Source organism: Hyperolius riggenbachi, chromosome 1 (genome assembly GCF_040937935.1).
Source record: "Hyperolius riggenbachi isolate aHypRig1 chromosome 1, aHypRig1.pri, whole genome shotgun sequence".
NCBI lineage: Eukaryota > Metazoa > Chordata > Amphibia > Anura > Hyperoliidae > Hyperolius > Hyperolius riggenbachi.
The window spans coordinates 519,064,293-519,077,632 of NC_090646.1; the positions used below are offsets into that span (position 1 = coordinate 519,064,293).

The following is a 13,340-nucleotide window of genomic DNA, read 5'->3' on the forward strand; positions in this document are numbered from 1 at the left end:
GTCTGCTTTTAGATCTGTTTTTGCTAAACCTGTCCCACCAGCAATAGATGCTTTGTGAATGTTTACACATCTCGTTTATCCTCATTCTAGAGACAGTAATTTCTGAACTTGTGAATGGGTGAGTTTAGCTTTCAAACATGTAGTACTGGTGGGAAGTGAGGGAATGCTTTTGGAAACGCTGATTCAGTGACAGATAAAGTTATGTGTAAAACAACAAGAATCGATGGAGGGTGCTTGGGAGGGGCCCAATAGGGCGATATTATTTTACCCGCTGCTATCAACACAGCAGAGGTTCCCAAATACCTCTGGTTGGTACCAAAATGACTAAAGAAAAGAAGGTTGATGGTGCAGGGTATTTCAAATAACTGGTATAATACTTTAATTGGTATGCAACCTAAAACTTGTAGTACTTAAAACATGTGTAGAACATTGGCTGGAGATCTTGCAGGCATATAATGATGTCAGCAGGAGGTGGGGTTCACATAAATATTGCCATTTCAAAAGCAAACTCAAGTAAACTTAAATACACTATGAATAGTCAAATTTCATGCACATCACATGTATTAAAATGCCATCACAGGTTTGTTGCAGTTGTGCTTAAAGAACCACTATCTCGAAAATTGTAAAATTCGGCACTCCCTGGAAAGGATCTATATAAAGATGCAGGCCGCCAGCTCTACCTGTTTGCACAGTATTATGGCATTTGGACTGAGTAACTGCCGTTCACTTAGTGCCTTTGAAAATAAAGAAGATACTTTAAATCCCCCATGAGGAGATGGGCTAGTCCAAAAACTGTCAGTTCTGTCAGATTTCTACTACCTACTCTAAGGGACAGCAATATACAAGAAAAGTAATTTATAGCACATTCTGCTATGGGAGACATGTACAGAATACAGTAGAGGCTGTTACAATAATAAAATGGGTTTAGCTACACCCACTTTTAAAGACCACATCTATTATAAAATCCCTCCGCCAATGCAGGAATTCCATGGGATCCAAAAGTGAATTGAAGGGTTCCTTCATGGTACAAAGGTTGAGAAAGGCTGATCTATACCATGCAGAGTTCAATCAACAACTCTCACAATAGGACCCGGGTTGTTTGTAGAAAGAGTGCAAGTGCTGTTTTTTTGTGTTCCAAAAATCCATAAACAAATGCCAGTGCAAAACAAAAACACCATAAAAACTATAACCATTAACAGTGTACTAATCAGTAAAATGAATATATCAGCAATAAAGTATCACACAGTATGGATATAAAAATGTTAATGCTTTGGAGTAACCTAACAGATGTCTGCTGTATAATCCTCAATAAAAAAAGCACCTAGGAAAAAAAGGCACCGGGGAAAAAAAGGCACTTGCGATTGCCACTAGTAGAATATCGATTTATTTAGCGATATTCTACTGCTGGATTCGGATAGTAAAGCATTGGTAATGTTTACTGATATTTTGCTATGGCTAAATCCAATTCATCTCTCACACAGAACCCTTTTTCTAACCCTACACCCCCCGGTGTGTCCCCACCCAGTGGTGCCTAAGACAGCCCCTGGTGGTGTCTAACCCTAAGACCCTCCCCCATGTCTAACCCCCCTTGTCTAAACCTAGCTTTTTTGACACGAATTGTACGCCTCCGGGCGCCAAAATGTACCTTCTTTACTGCATATCGAGGCCATTACAAAAGCATTGATTTGCAGCAAAAAAGGTACATTTCAGTGCCTGGGTGGTGCCCGATAGCGGGCGCTGCAGTGCGCCCAAACTTCCGTTCTTAATAGGCGCTTATGACGGCGCCATTTTTCTCATAAGAGCTCCTGCACCCTTTTTTTCCTGATTTGGTTACCTCCATATGCAGCAGCTGCCATAACTACGCAAGCATGGGTTCTGGTGCCAACAGGTAAGTGAGGGGATGGGAGCAGGATCATGACCTGCAGCCTATTTCCCACATGTCTGTTGCCAGCCGCAGAAATGTACATGTCTTTATAATAATGAATCTGTTTTGCATTTAAATAGTATTAGTCTATTTGCATTGAAGGAGAGATCTAGTGTAGCAGACATAATTGAAAGCTTTAGCTTGTTTCCCTGCAGTGCTAGAGGGCTTATGGGGTTAATTATGTATGCTTTGCTACAGGCAAGATCTGACACAACAGCTATAAAACCATATTTTCTTGTCTATTAGAAGAAATTAGAAGACCTGCTTTGAAGCTTCCTTGGGGCAAAGGGAGTTAACCATTAGCGAAGGAACTTAGGAAATGTCAGGGTGCTGGCACCCGGCTAACGGCTGACAATGTAGTTATGGATTCCTGATGCTGCATCAGAAATTTGTAGACATTTGAAGGTTTTGTTTATGTAACAAAGCAAATGGTATGCAGTAACCCACAGCAACCAATCAGCCATCAGGTTTCCTTGTAACCGGCTGCTGTAAACTTCTAAAAGTAGAAATACATTTTACATTGCCACTACTGATCTTTGTACACAATGCCCATACAACCTGTGCCTGGGAGCTGAATTGCCAGTTTAATCAGATTGTGGCAGTGAAAACTCTGTGCCTTCTCAGTGTATCATGCCCAGTAATAGAGATTCTCACTGATTAATAATGACTTCTCTGATATTGCATCAAAAAGAGTAAAGGTAGCCATACACTGGTGGATTTGCCATCAGATTCGACCAACAGATAGATCCCTCTCTGATCGAATCTGATCAGAGAGGGATCGTATGGCTGCCTTTATTGCAAACAGATTGTGAACCGATTTCAGCCTGAAACAGATTCACCATCTGCTGAGCTGCCGCTGTTGCCTGTACATGGTGGAGGAGACAGGCCTGGTATCTTATCATTCATTGGAAGATCTTGCCAGTGAAGGCCCAAGCAGATATAAAGAGTCAGAGGTTCATTCATCTTAATCAGCACATTACATTGGTATTACTTCTGGTTGGACTGGCCCTGTTCATTTAGATTGTGTTCTTATTCTTACAGAGATATGGATCTCCTTTCTGTATTCCTTAATGCAAATTTATCAGGTCACAAATAACTCTTCAAATTCCTATATAAAGTGAACCCGCGGTGAGAGGAATATCGAGGCTGCCATTATTTTTTTCATTTTAAACAATACCAGTTGCCTGAGAGTCCTGTTGATCTTCTGGCATCAGTAGTGTCAGAGTCACAGTCCTGAAACAAGCATGCAGCTAATCCAGTCAGACTTAAGTCCAGAGCACCTGATCTGCATGCTTGTTCAGGGTCTATGGCTAAAAGTATTAGAGACACACAATCGGGAGGACAGCCAGGAAACTTGCATTTTTAAAAGGAAATAAATGTGTCAGCCCCCTAAATCACTCTCACCTGGGTTTCCCTTTGATCTCAGTGAGCTTCAAAATCCTAAGTGTGCTGCTATATGCACAGGCCCTTGACTTTTTCTACCTTCGCCTCCAACCATGACTGAGTCCAATGACTAAATCCGCATTGGATGCTGAGGCTCAACTTTGCCATTTAGCTATTCAGAATGTAAATCCAGTTCTAGAATAGAACCGAGTAGAGTTGGGCCGAACCTCCGATTTTAGGTTCGCGAACCGGGTTCGCGAACTTCCGCGGAAGGTTCGATTCGCGTTAAAGTTCACGAACCGCAATAGACTTCAATGGGGATGCGAACTTTGAAAAAAAAAATTTATGCTGGCCACAAAAGTGATGGAAAAGATGTTTTAAGGGGTCTAACACCTGGAGGGGGGCATGGCGGAGTGGGATACACGCCAAAAGTCCCCGGGAAAAATCTGGATTTGACGCAAAGCAGCGTTTTAAGGGCAGAAATCATATTGAATGCTAAATGACAGGCCTAAAGTGCTTTAAAACATCTTGCATGTGTATGCATCAATCAGGTAGTGTAATTAAGGTACTGCTTCACACTGACACACCAAACTGTTCACTGAACAGAACAGGTATGCAGTGGCGGGTTCACTGAACAGAACAGGTATGCAGTGGCGGGTTCACTGAACAGAACAGGTATGCAGTGGCGGGTTCACTGAACAGAACAGGTATGCAGTGGCGGGTTCACTGAACAGAACAGGTATGCAGTGGCGGGTTCACTGAACAGAACAGGTATGCAGTGGCGGGTTCACTGAACAGAACAGGTATGCAGTGGCGGGTTCACTGAACAGAACAGGTATGCAGTGGCGGGTTCACTGAACAGAACAGGTATGCAGTGGCGGGTTCACTGAACAGTACAGGTATGCAGTGGCGGGTTCACTGAACAGGTATGCAGTGGTGGGTTCACAGTACAGGTATGCAGTGGTGGGTTCACAGAACAGGTATGCAGTGGTGGGTTCACAGTACAGGTATGCAGTGGTGGGTTCACAGAACAGGTATGCAGTGGTGGGTTCACAGTACAGGTATGCAGTGGTGAGTTCACAGTACAGGTATGCAGTGGTGGGTTCACAGAACAGGTATGCAGTGGTGGGTTCACAGAACAGGTATGCAGTGGTGGGTTCACAGAACAGGTATGCAGTGGCGGGTTCACAGAACAGGTATGCAGTGGTCGGTTCACAGAACAGGTGTGCAGTGGTGGGTTCACAGAACAGGTATGCAGTGGTGGGTTCACAGTACAGGTATGCAGTGGTGGGTTCACAGAACAGGTATGCAGTGGTGGGTTCACAGTACAGGTATGCAGTGGTGGGTTCACAGAACAGGTATGCAGTGGTGGGTTCACAGTACAGGTATGCAGTGGTGAGTTCACAGTACAGGTATGCAGTGGTGGGTTCACAGAACAGGTATGCAGTGGTGGGTTCACAGAACAGGTATGCAGTGGTGGGTTCACAGAACAGGTATGCAGTGGTGGGTTCACAGAACAGGTATGCAGTGGTGGGTTCACAGAACAGGTATGCAGTGGTGGGTTCACAGAACAGGTATGCAGTGGTGGGTTCACAGAACAGGTATGCAGTGGTGGGTTCACAGAACAGGTATGCAGTGGTGGGTTCACAGAACAGGTGTGCAGTGGTGGGTTCACAGAACAGGTGTGCAGTGGTGGGTTCACAGAACAGGTATGCAGTGGTGGGTTCACAGAACAGGTATGCAGTGGTGGGTTCACTGAACAGGTATGCAGTGGTGGGTTTACAGTACAGGTATGCAGTGGTGGGTTTACAGTACAGGTATGCAGTGGTGGGTTCACAGAACAGGTATGCAGTGGTGGGTTCACAGAACAGGTATGCAGTGGTGGGTTCACAGAACAGGTATGCAGCCAGGGACAAGCTAAGCCTAACTAATCTTTCCCTATGAGAGAGAGTGTGCATTGGCTACACTGTGCCTGCTGACTGTGATGTAGAGGGTCAAAGTTGACCCTCCATGGTGCATTATGGGGCGAACCGAACTTCCGCAAAGGTTCGCCTGCGGGACGCGAACGCGAACCACGGAAGTTCGCATGGAACCGTTCGCAGGCGAACCGTTCGGCCCAACTCTAGAACCGAGCAGCTGTCAGTTTGGGCAAGCTAAAATCCAATAGCCTTTGATTCTCAATAGTTCCTTTAATATTTGTTTATGAACATCTATACGGTAATCTAATCATCTTTTGTAATGCCTGGGTTTGAGTCATGTGTAAGCACTCTGAACATCAGTCAAAACACTCAGTCTCACATAAGGAAAGCAGTCTAGGCTCACATAAGGAAAGCACTGTAGGCTCACATAAGGAAAGCACTGTAGGCTCACACAGGGAAAGCACTGTAGGCTCACGCAGGGAAAGCACTGTAGACTCACGCAAGGAAAGCACTGTAGGCTTACGCAAGGAAAGCACTGTAGGCTCACGCAAGGAAAGCATTGTAGGCTCACGCAGGGAAAGCACTGTAGGCTCACGCAAGGAAAGCACTGTAGGCTCACGCAAGGAAAGCACTGTAGGCTCACGCAAGGAAAGTACTGTAGGCTCACACAGGGAAACCACTCTAGGCTCACGCATGGAAAGCACTCTAGGCTTTACTTGAGTTTTATTTCCTAGGATTATGGGCTCCTCTAATGGGAAAAGGGAGAGGGAATTATTATTATTGTGTATTTATATAGCACTGACATCTTCTACAGAGCTTTACAGAGAGAATATAGTCCTGTTAACAGCTGTCGCTTAGAGGGGCTCACAGTGTAATCCCTACCATAGTCCTATTTCCATCATAGTCTAGGGCCAATTTAGGGGGTGGACAATAAATGTATCTGTATGTTTTAGAGATATGTGAGGAAATCGGGGTGCCCGGAGGAAACCCACACAGACACAGGGAGAACATATAAACACTGTGCAGATGGGCTGGGAATAGAACTGGGGACCCAGCACTCCAAGGCAAGAGTTTGCTGTGTCCTCAGTTCCCATAGCAGTTTGTTTTTTGTCTTGTTTTTTGTCATCAAGCCTCTTCCACTGGTAGTCTGGAGAATTGGAAAGTACTACTGAGGTCCCCAAAGGAATTTATTAACAAAAAAAGGATTTGAGAGTTTTATTTCTCAGGTTTGTTCTAATTATCTTGTGCAGAGGAAGGAAGCAGAAATTGAAAAACTTTGAGAAACTGTACATACGGTATATCTTACTGATGGAGTTTGGCTTAGAACTTGACCTGGGGGCTTCCAGGGTATACAGAATCTGGTTTGGAGGCCAAAACAGGTAGCAGACCTCACTAGGTGCCTGCAATTCAGTAGGATTCACTTTAAAGGTGGTCTTCAAAAATTAAAATACAGCTTAACATTGACACCCGTAATGGAATGGTATCATTATGTAACTTTTACACTTGTTACTGTTTCCTGTCTGTCTCCATTGCGGGGTTTGCTGTGTAGATTTGGCCCCTGCAGCACTGCAGAACATTTGGGGTTAATTATGGATGCTTTTGAGACTACTACAGAAGATTCTGCGCTGGTTCCCTTGGAAACGTGCAAACTGGATGAGCTCTATGCAAAGTCTGAATAAGTGAAGCCTGATTAGCCTGGTTTTAAAAGAGAGCTGTGTATTCCCAAGTGTCCCTGAACATTATGAATTATATTGAGGCCATAAAATACTCCTCCTCATTTGGTTCTTCTCACAGACACAAATGATGTGTTTATTCTAACCTTCTAGCTAGCTTTTCAACCTGCGGAATCCCGCTATACAATACAGATTGGTCTGTGTGAGTCGCGTGACATGCCGCTGTCAGGCTCTATTGCCTATTAAGTTGCATATGATTATTATCTTCAAATCAGTATTTCTCAGCCTTTGTAAGACCTTTTTTATCATATGGAGCTCACATTTGACCATAGTTGTACAATAGCCTCGGTTAACCGGCACTGACAGGTATCAGCTGATGTGCTTTCTGGTTGCTTGAGACTCAATGTTAAAGATAGGCCTAGCTAATCCGGTACTACACCCCACTCTATATACATACCATGAACTGTATTACACTTCTGGATCTGTGTTCGAGTTCTATAAGTTGTAACAAATGTTTTTCTTTACAGAATACTATGCTGTTGCTTATTTTTTAGAGCAGAGAGGACATTCTGAGTTTAGGTCTTTTGAGTAGTAGTTTTTTTGCTCCAGTCTTTTTTCTTTAAGAAGACTTGTTGTACCATCACCAGCTGTGTCTACAGTAACCACTTTGTTCCAGTTCAGAACCTGTCCGTTCTGTGGTCTCTGAAGTGGTCAGTCGAATGATACCCATTTGTTTCCTTGAAAATTCGATTTATCTACTAGAAGTTAATTCCCCAAAATGTTAGATCAATTTTTTTAGGATTGATTTTTTGCAAAAATCGATCGAAAGTATTGTTTGGACAGGATGGAAAATTTAAAACAAGCACTGGCAAATCTATGGCCTATAGCTTTGCACTACATTGACCAGTGCAGCTCTTCTCTGTAGTTCCCTTCAGAAATCTATTGGAAACTGATGTGCTGTGTGTGATAGCAATTGTTTCCTTCTGAATCTATTATTTTCAGAAAGTAACCAATCATTTTGGAACATTGGGTGGAAATATGTAAGTATATGGCCAACTTAACATTTGAACTGCCCTTCTGAATTTCTTGGTACCTTGATGGGAGTCAAACTAGGAAAACAGCTTGGGAAGGTTTAAATGATCATTATCACTTGGAAAAACTTTTCAGGTACAGATGACTGGATTAACATTCCTAAATCCAATGTTGTTTCCACAAACCAAAGCCTGATTAAAAAAATAAAACAAAAACTAGAGTGCTTCATGCAACCAAGTGACAAGAGCACAAGGGTGTAGGAGGCGCCCAAAAGTAAATCGCTGATGATTGAATGGTATAAGCTGGGTGTCAGCCAACCTTAATGATGATAAATTATCATAATTAAGAAACATACATTGTATATTGGCAGCGTAGACGACGCATTTCACGGCTTAATGCCGCTTCATCAGGTCAGGGATGTGCCCACTAATCCTCAAATGAAGCCTGGAGCGCCAGATTCATCTTCATACACCATTCAATCATCAGTGATTTGCGTTTGGGCGCCTCCTGCACCCTTGTGCTGTTTTCCCTTACCCTGGTTTGGAGTCTAGTTTATGACTACATCATAAACTCTTTTTGTGGAGCCGTGACATTGGTAATCCTGAAAGGCCGAGTGTAGACAATCTTTCTCCACATGCTTATTCGGTGGTTGCTGGATAGAAACCCAGACTTGTGAGTACCTCATCCTAGCTCCCAACTGTCCTTCTTTTGGAGGGACAGTCCCTCTTTGGGAATCCAGGCCTTCTGTCCTTCTTTCTCCCTCATTTTGTCCCTTTTTCAGGACTGATGTACAAATCTGTGTAAATATATGTACAGTATTGTTATACAGAAAAATGTGTTTCATTGATCCCCCGTCCTTTAAATTTATATATTTCTTATTTCAAGTGTTAGTATGAAGGAAAATTAACCAGGATAGAAAGGACCAGTGTGGTTTGAATTGTAAAACATTTTTTTCTTATGAAATCTTTATGGTATGTGTGACTAGGGTTGTGCCAGCGGTGCGATTAGGGATGTGTCAGGGGTGTCACTTAAGTGTCCCTCATTTTCATTTCAAAAAGTTGGGAGGTATGCCTCAATGTATCATTACTGTATTTCCATATCATCCTGACATACTACACCATATTGGGCTCCCGGTGTCCTTGTGTTTTTTCTCTTTTCTCATACAAGACTCTTTGTAACCAAGTGAGTTCACTTTACAGACCGCAAATTCTCAGGATTTTCCGAGCTGCTGTGCATAGTGCTAACATCACAATTAGGATGGCAGCTTCAATGCAGACAGACAAATAAGCAGCAGAATCCAATATGGGGAATAGTGGATACCTTGTGCTGTAACTTTGTTTGTCATTTCAAGGCTTCAAGCTTTTTTGTTGTTATTGGGACTTGTTTTGTATTTTTCATTTACGGTAAAAACTTTTAGCTGGTATAAATTACACATTTTAGAATAAGTAAATTGTAATTCAGCCAGAGCTCATACTAGCTGGCTTTCCTGCTGGGACCAGTTCTCTGTGTCCTGAATGCTTATTGCAAGGTCTGGTATTTGTGAGCTGTTCTGTACTGTTTAAATCCAAGCATTCTTTGGCCAAGGATAATTCAATATATAAACACTCTGCTCACAGCACTTGCATTATATTCACCACAGCTGAGTATGTGTCAGCCAGGGCTCACATTATGAAAAGCAGCCAGATACATTACATTCTTAGCCTGCCTGCTTACTTGACTGCAGCATTGCTAACATCGCACAAAACAATAACATCAAACTACTAGAACACTTTGAGCTCATGTCAGTGTGTTTGAATGGTGACACCTCCCATACTATGATTCACACAAAAATGTGTTGGCATTGTCATTCTGTAGCGGATATGTGATATGTCCTGATCTTGATTCCTTTATCAAACATGAAACCCGCACAGTACACCATCTATGAGCCATAGTCATCAGCAGATTTGTTTTTTATAAGATGAATGCAGATGGTAATTGTGGCATTCAAAATAGACACAGAAAGTTCTTTTTTTTTTTTTTTTTTTTTTTTTCTTTCTTTCTTTAAAGGATACCAGAGCTGAAAGACTCTGGTAAAAAGTGAAGGTGCAGTGGGTAGGGGGTATAAGCAAATACTTACCGTGCCACCCGTTCTGCTCCGTTACGCGCTATTCTTTTACACTCAGTCCCGTTATCCTCGGCGACTCCAAACCCGGACATACTGCGACGTGCATGCGTAATATGTCCGTTCTGCTTCCCTGTGGCTGTGCAGTGATGTCAGAGGACAGGATCATGCTCGCTTCTGCCACTCCTCCTGCACGCTCCAATGCAGTGAGCACAGTGTGCTGGAATGCAGTGCAAAGTGGAGAAGTGGGGGGAACGAGTGCGCTTCTGCCCTGTCCAAGTTTGGAGTCTCTGAGGTAACGGGACTGAGTGTAGGAGAACGGCAAGTAATGGAGGGGAACAGGATGCGCGGTAAGTATCTGCTTATACCCCCCCCCCCCCCCCCCCCCCCCCACACCCACTGCACCTTAACTTTTTACCAGAGTCTTTTAGCTCTGGTATCCTTTAACAGAGAATTTTTATTAAAATGTTTAGCTGGAAGCCAGACATTGACTTCTTGCCATATTGCAGGTTAAAAATAACAAAACACAATCCGTACATTCCAGCACATGGGGCCCGATTCAAGTTCACTTTTCCTCCTAAGTTTTCTCCTAGGACAGGGGTCTGCAACCTTTAAGAATCAAAGAGCCACTTGGACCCGTTTCCGAAAAGAGAATAAAAACTGGGAGCCGCAAAGCCATTATAAAACAGATATGACCCTAATATGCACATATTGTTAGCAGATATGTCCCCAATATGCACAAATCGTTAGCAGATATGTCCCCAATACGCACAAATCGTTAGCAGATATGTCCCCAATACGCACAAATCGTTAGCAGATCTGTCCCCAATATGCACAAATCGTTAGCAGATATGACCCCAATATGCACAAATCGTTAGCAGATATGTCCCCAATATGCACAAATCGTTAGCAGATATGTCCCCAATATGCACAAATCGTTAGCAGATATGACCCCAATATGCAGATATGACCCGAATATGCACAAATCGTTAGCAGATATGTCCCCAATATGCAGATATGACCCCAGTATGCACAAATCGTTAGCAGATATGTCCCCAATACGCACAAATCGTTAGCAGATATGTCCCCAATATGCACAAATCGTTAGCAGATATGTCCCCAATATGCAGATATGACCCCAGTATGCACAAATCGTTAGCAGATATGTCCCCAATACGCACAAATCGTTAGCAGATATGTCCCCAATATGCACAAATCGTTAGCAGATATGACCCCAATATGCACAAATCGTTAGCAGATATGACCCCAATATGCACAAATCGTTAGCAGATATGACCCCAATATGCAGATATGACCCCAATATGCACAAATCGTTAGCAGATATGACCCCAATATGCACAAATCGTTAGCAGATATGGACCCCAATATGCAGATATGACCCCAATATGCACAAATCCTTCAGCAGATCTGAAAAGAAAAACCCATTAACTCACCTAGTCAGAAGTACTCCTGTCACGATCTCCTCCTGTCCCGACCTCCGGTCCCGACCTCCTTGTGGCGCGCAACTCCCTCGGCTCCTCTTCCTTCCTTCCCGACGTCACGTCCTGCCTGCACTACACTGCAGGGCTACGGGGAAATGGCCGCCCGGAGCTCTACACTGGTCCGGCGGCCTCTCTGATAGGCTGCCGGCCAGCTGGCAGCACACGTCACACGCGCACATGAAACAAGCGCGCCGCAGCCACTGACACTCACTACCGGTGTAGTGTCAGAATGGGCAGCCCTGCAGCACCGGAGCCGCGACTGAGCCGCGGTCTAGGAGCCGCGGCAAAGGTGAAAAAGAGCCGCTTGCGGCTCCGGAGCTGCGGGTTGCCGACCCCTGTCCTAGGAGATAATTTTTCATCTTCTCTTTGGTACTTTTTAAATTGCAGAGTACTGAAAAATTATTTTAAACTACTGTGAAAGTATTACGGTATCAACATTTTTCTGAGTATTTTCTTGCTTGCTGGTGACTCTAATGTGCTTTATTTATAAGATGTGAAAATATCATCTTATTTATAAGATGTGAAATAAAGTAAATTGGATTGGTTCCATAAACTCATAAAAATGAGTAAAAACTGGGAATAAAGCACTGAATTATCTTTCAAATCATTATACATCAAGATTATTTGTACATGGAGACCAGAGATCCAGCAGTACTATATAAGACTCGTCTGTCACAGCTGTGTTTCACTAACTGATGTATTAAAGGACATCCAAGGTGAAAATAAACTGATGAGAAATAGATATTTTGTAATTAAATCTAGTTTTTACTGTTTCATTGTCTTGGCTCAATGACACCTTTTATTGAAGTATACCAGAGCTCAAATCTATAAATTATTTACCCTTTGTATCTCTTTTCTTGCTCTCAGAAGCCATTTACTGACAGGAAAGAGTTTTATGGCTGTAAACTGTCACTTGCCTACCTGATGTTTAACTCTTTCAGGCAGAGAAAGAAAAAAAGGAACACAGCCTAGTTATTTGTGTGGCTGGCACTGTACATACATACCCATGTCTATCTCATCATGTCACATGTCACCTCGGTTGTCCTTTAATGTCAAGGTTAGTAGGAACGACCATATCTGAGTTCTCTACACACTTTCCCAAATGTGTTCAGATGATTGCGATCCTGATATGTCCGTTTATATAGGGGAAGCAGGTACAGGAAGCTCATTTGATTATTCCACCTCTAAGCTGCATACATAATTTGCATGCAAACTGGAAATCTGTCAGCTGGTGTACTGTGCTGGTTTTGTGTCTAATGTTGGCGAGCAGTTCTGTTTTTATAGCACTTTCTGATTTGCACAGTGGGGAACATTTATCAATTCTGTTAGAACAACGGGGATTCAAAAATGGGATGCGAATATGACAGGTTTATTACAGCGGGTCGGCCTGCACCATAAATCTCCTAGAAGCTAGCACTGTGGTAAAATATAAAAACTCCCATAGACTACTTGGTACAAGTGTGGCTCCTTTCTCCTTCATGTCTGTCACAAATTCATCTTGTGTGTTTATATTTCTGTCACAGTGGATTTCAGATGAGGTTCTTACAGAGGCAGAGACATTGTCACATATCATTTGATGCATAAGTAGCTGGCTTTACACAAGTGAAGCAACTGAATCTGTGGGAGTCCTGCTTGATAAATTCTGTGTAATGGGCGAGTTCAGTTTTTGTAACTGCGCAGATATAACTTAAAGTACACCTGAAGTGAGAGGGATATGGAGGCTGCCATATTGTTTTTCCTTTTAAATTATACCAGTTGGCCTGCACCCTGCTGACCTTTCATGCCTCAGTAATGTCTGAATCTGAC

The 13,340-nt window shown here is 43.1% G+C and overlaps 1 protein-coding gene across 7 annotated transcripts in view; it reads left to right on the plus strand.

Annotated features, from left to right (window-relative positions):
* The window catches only part of CAMKK2 (calcium/calmodulin dependent protein kinase kinase 2), a 130,496-nt gene that overhangs the window by 72,426 nt on the left and 44,730 nt on the right, over positions 1-13,340 (plus strand). The window lies entirely within an intron of this gene.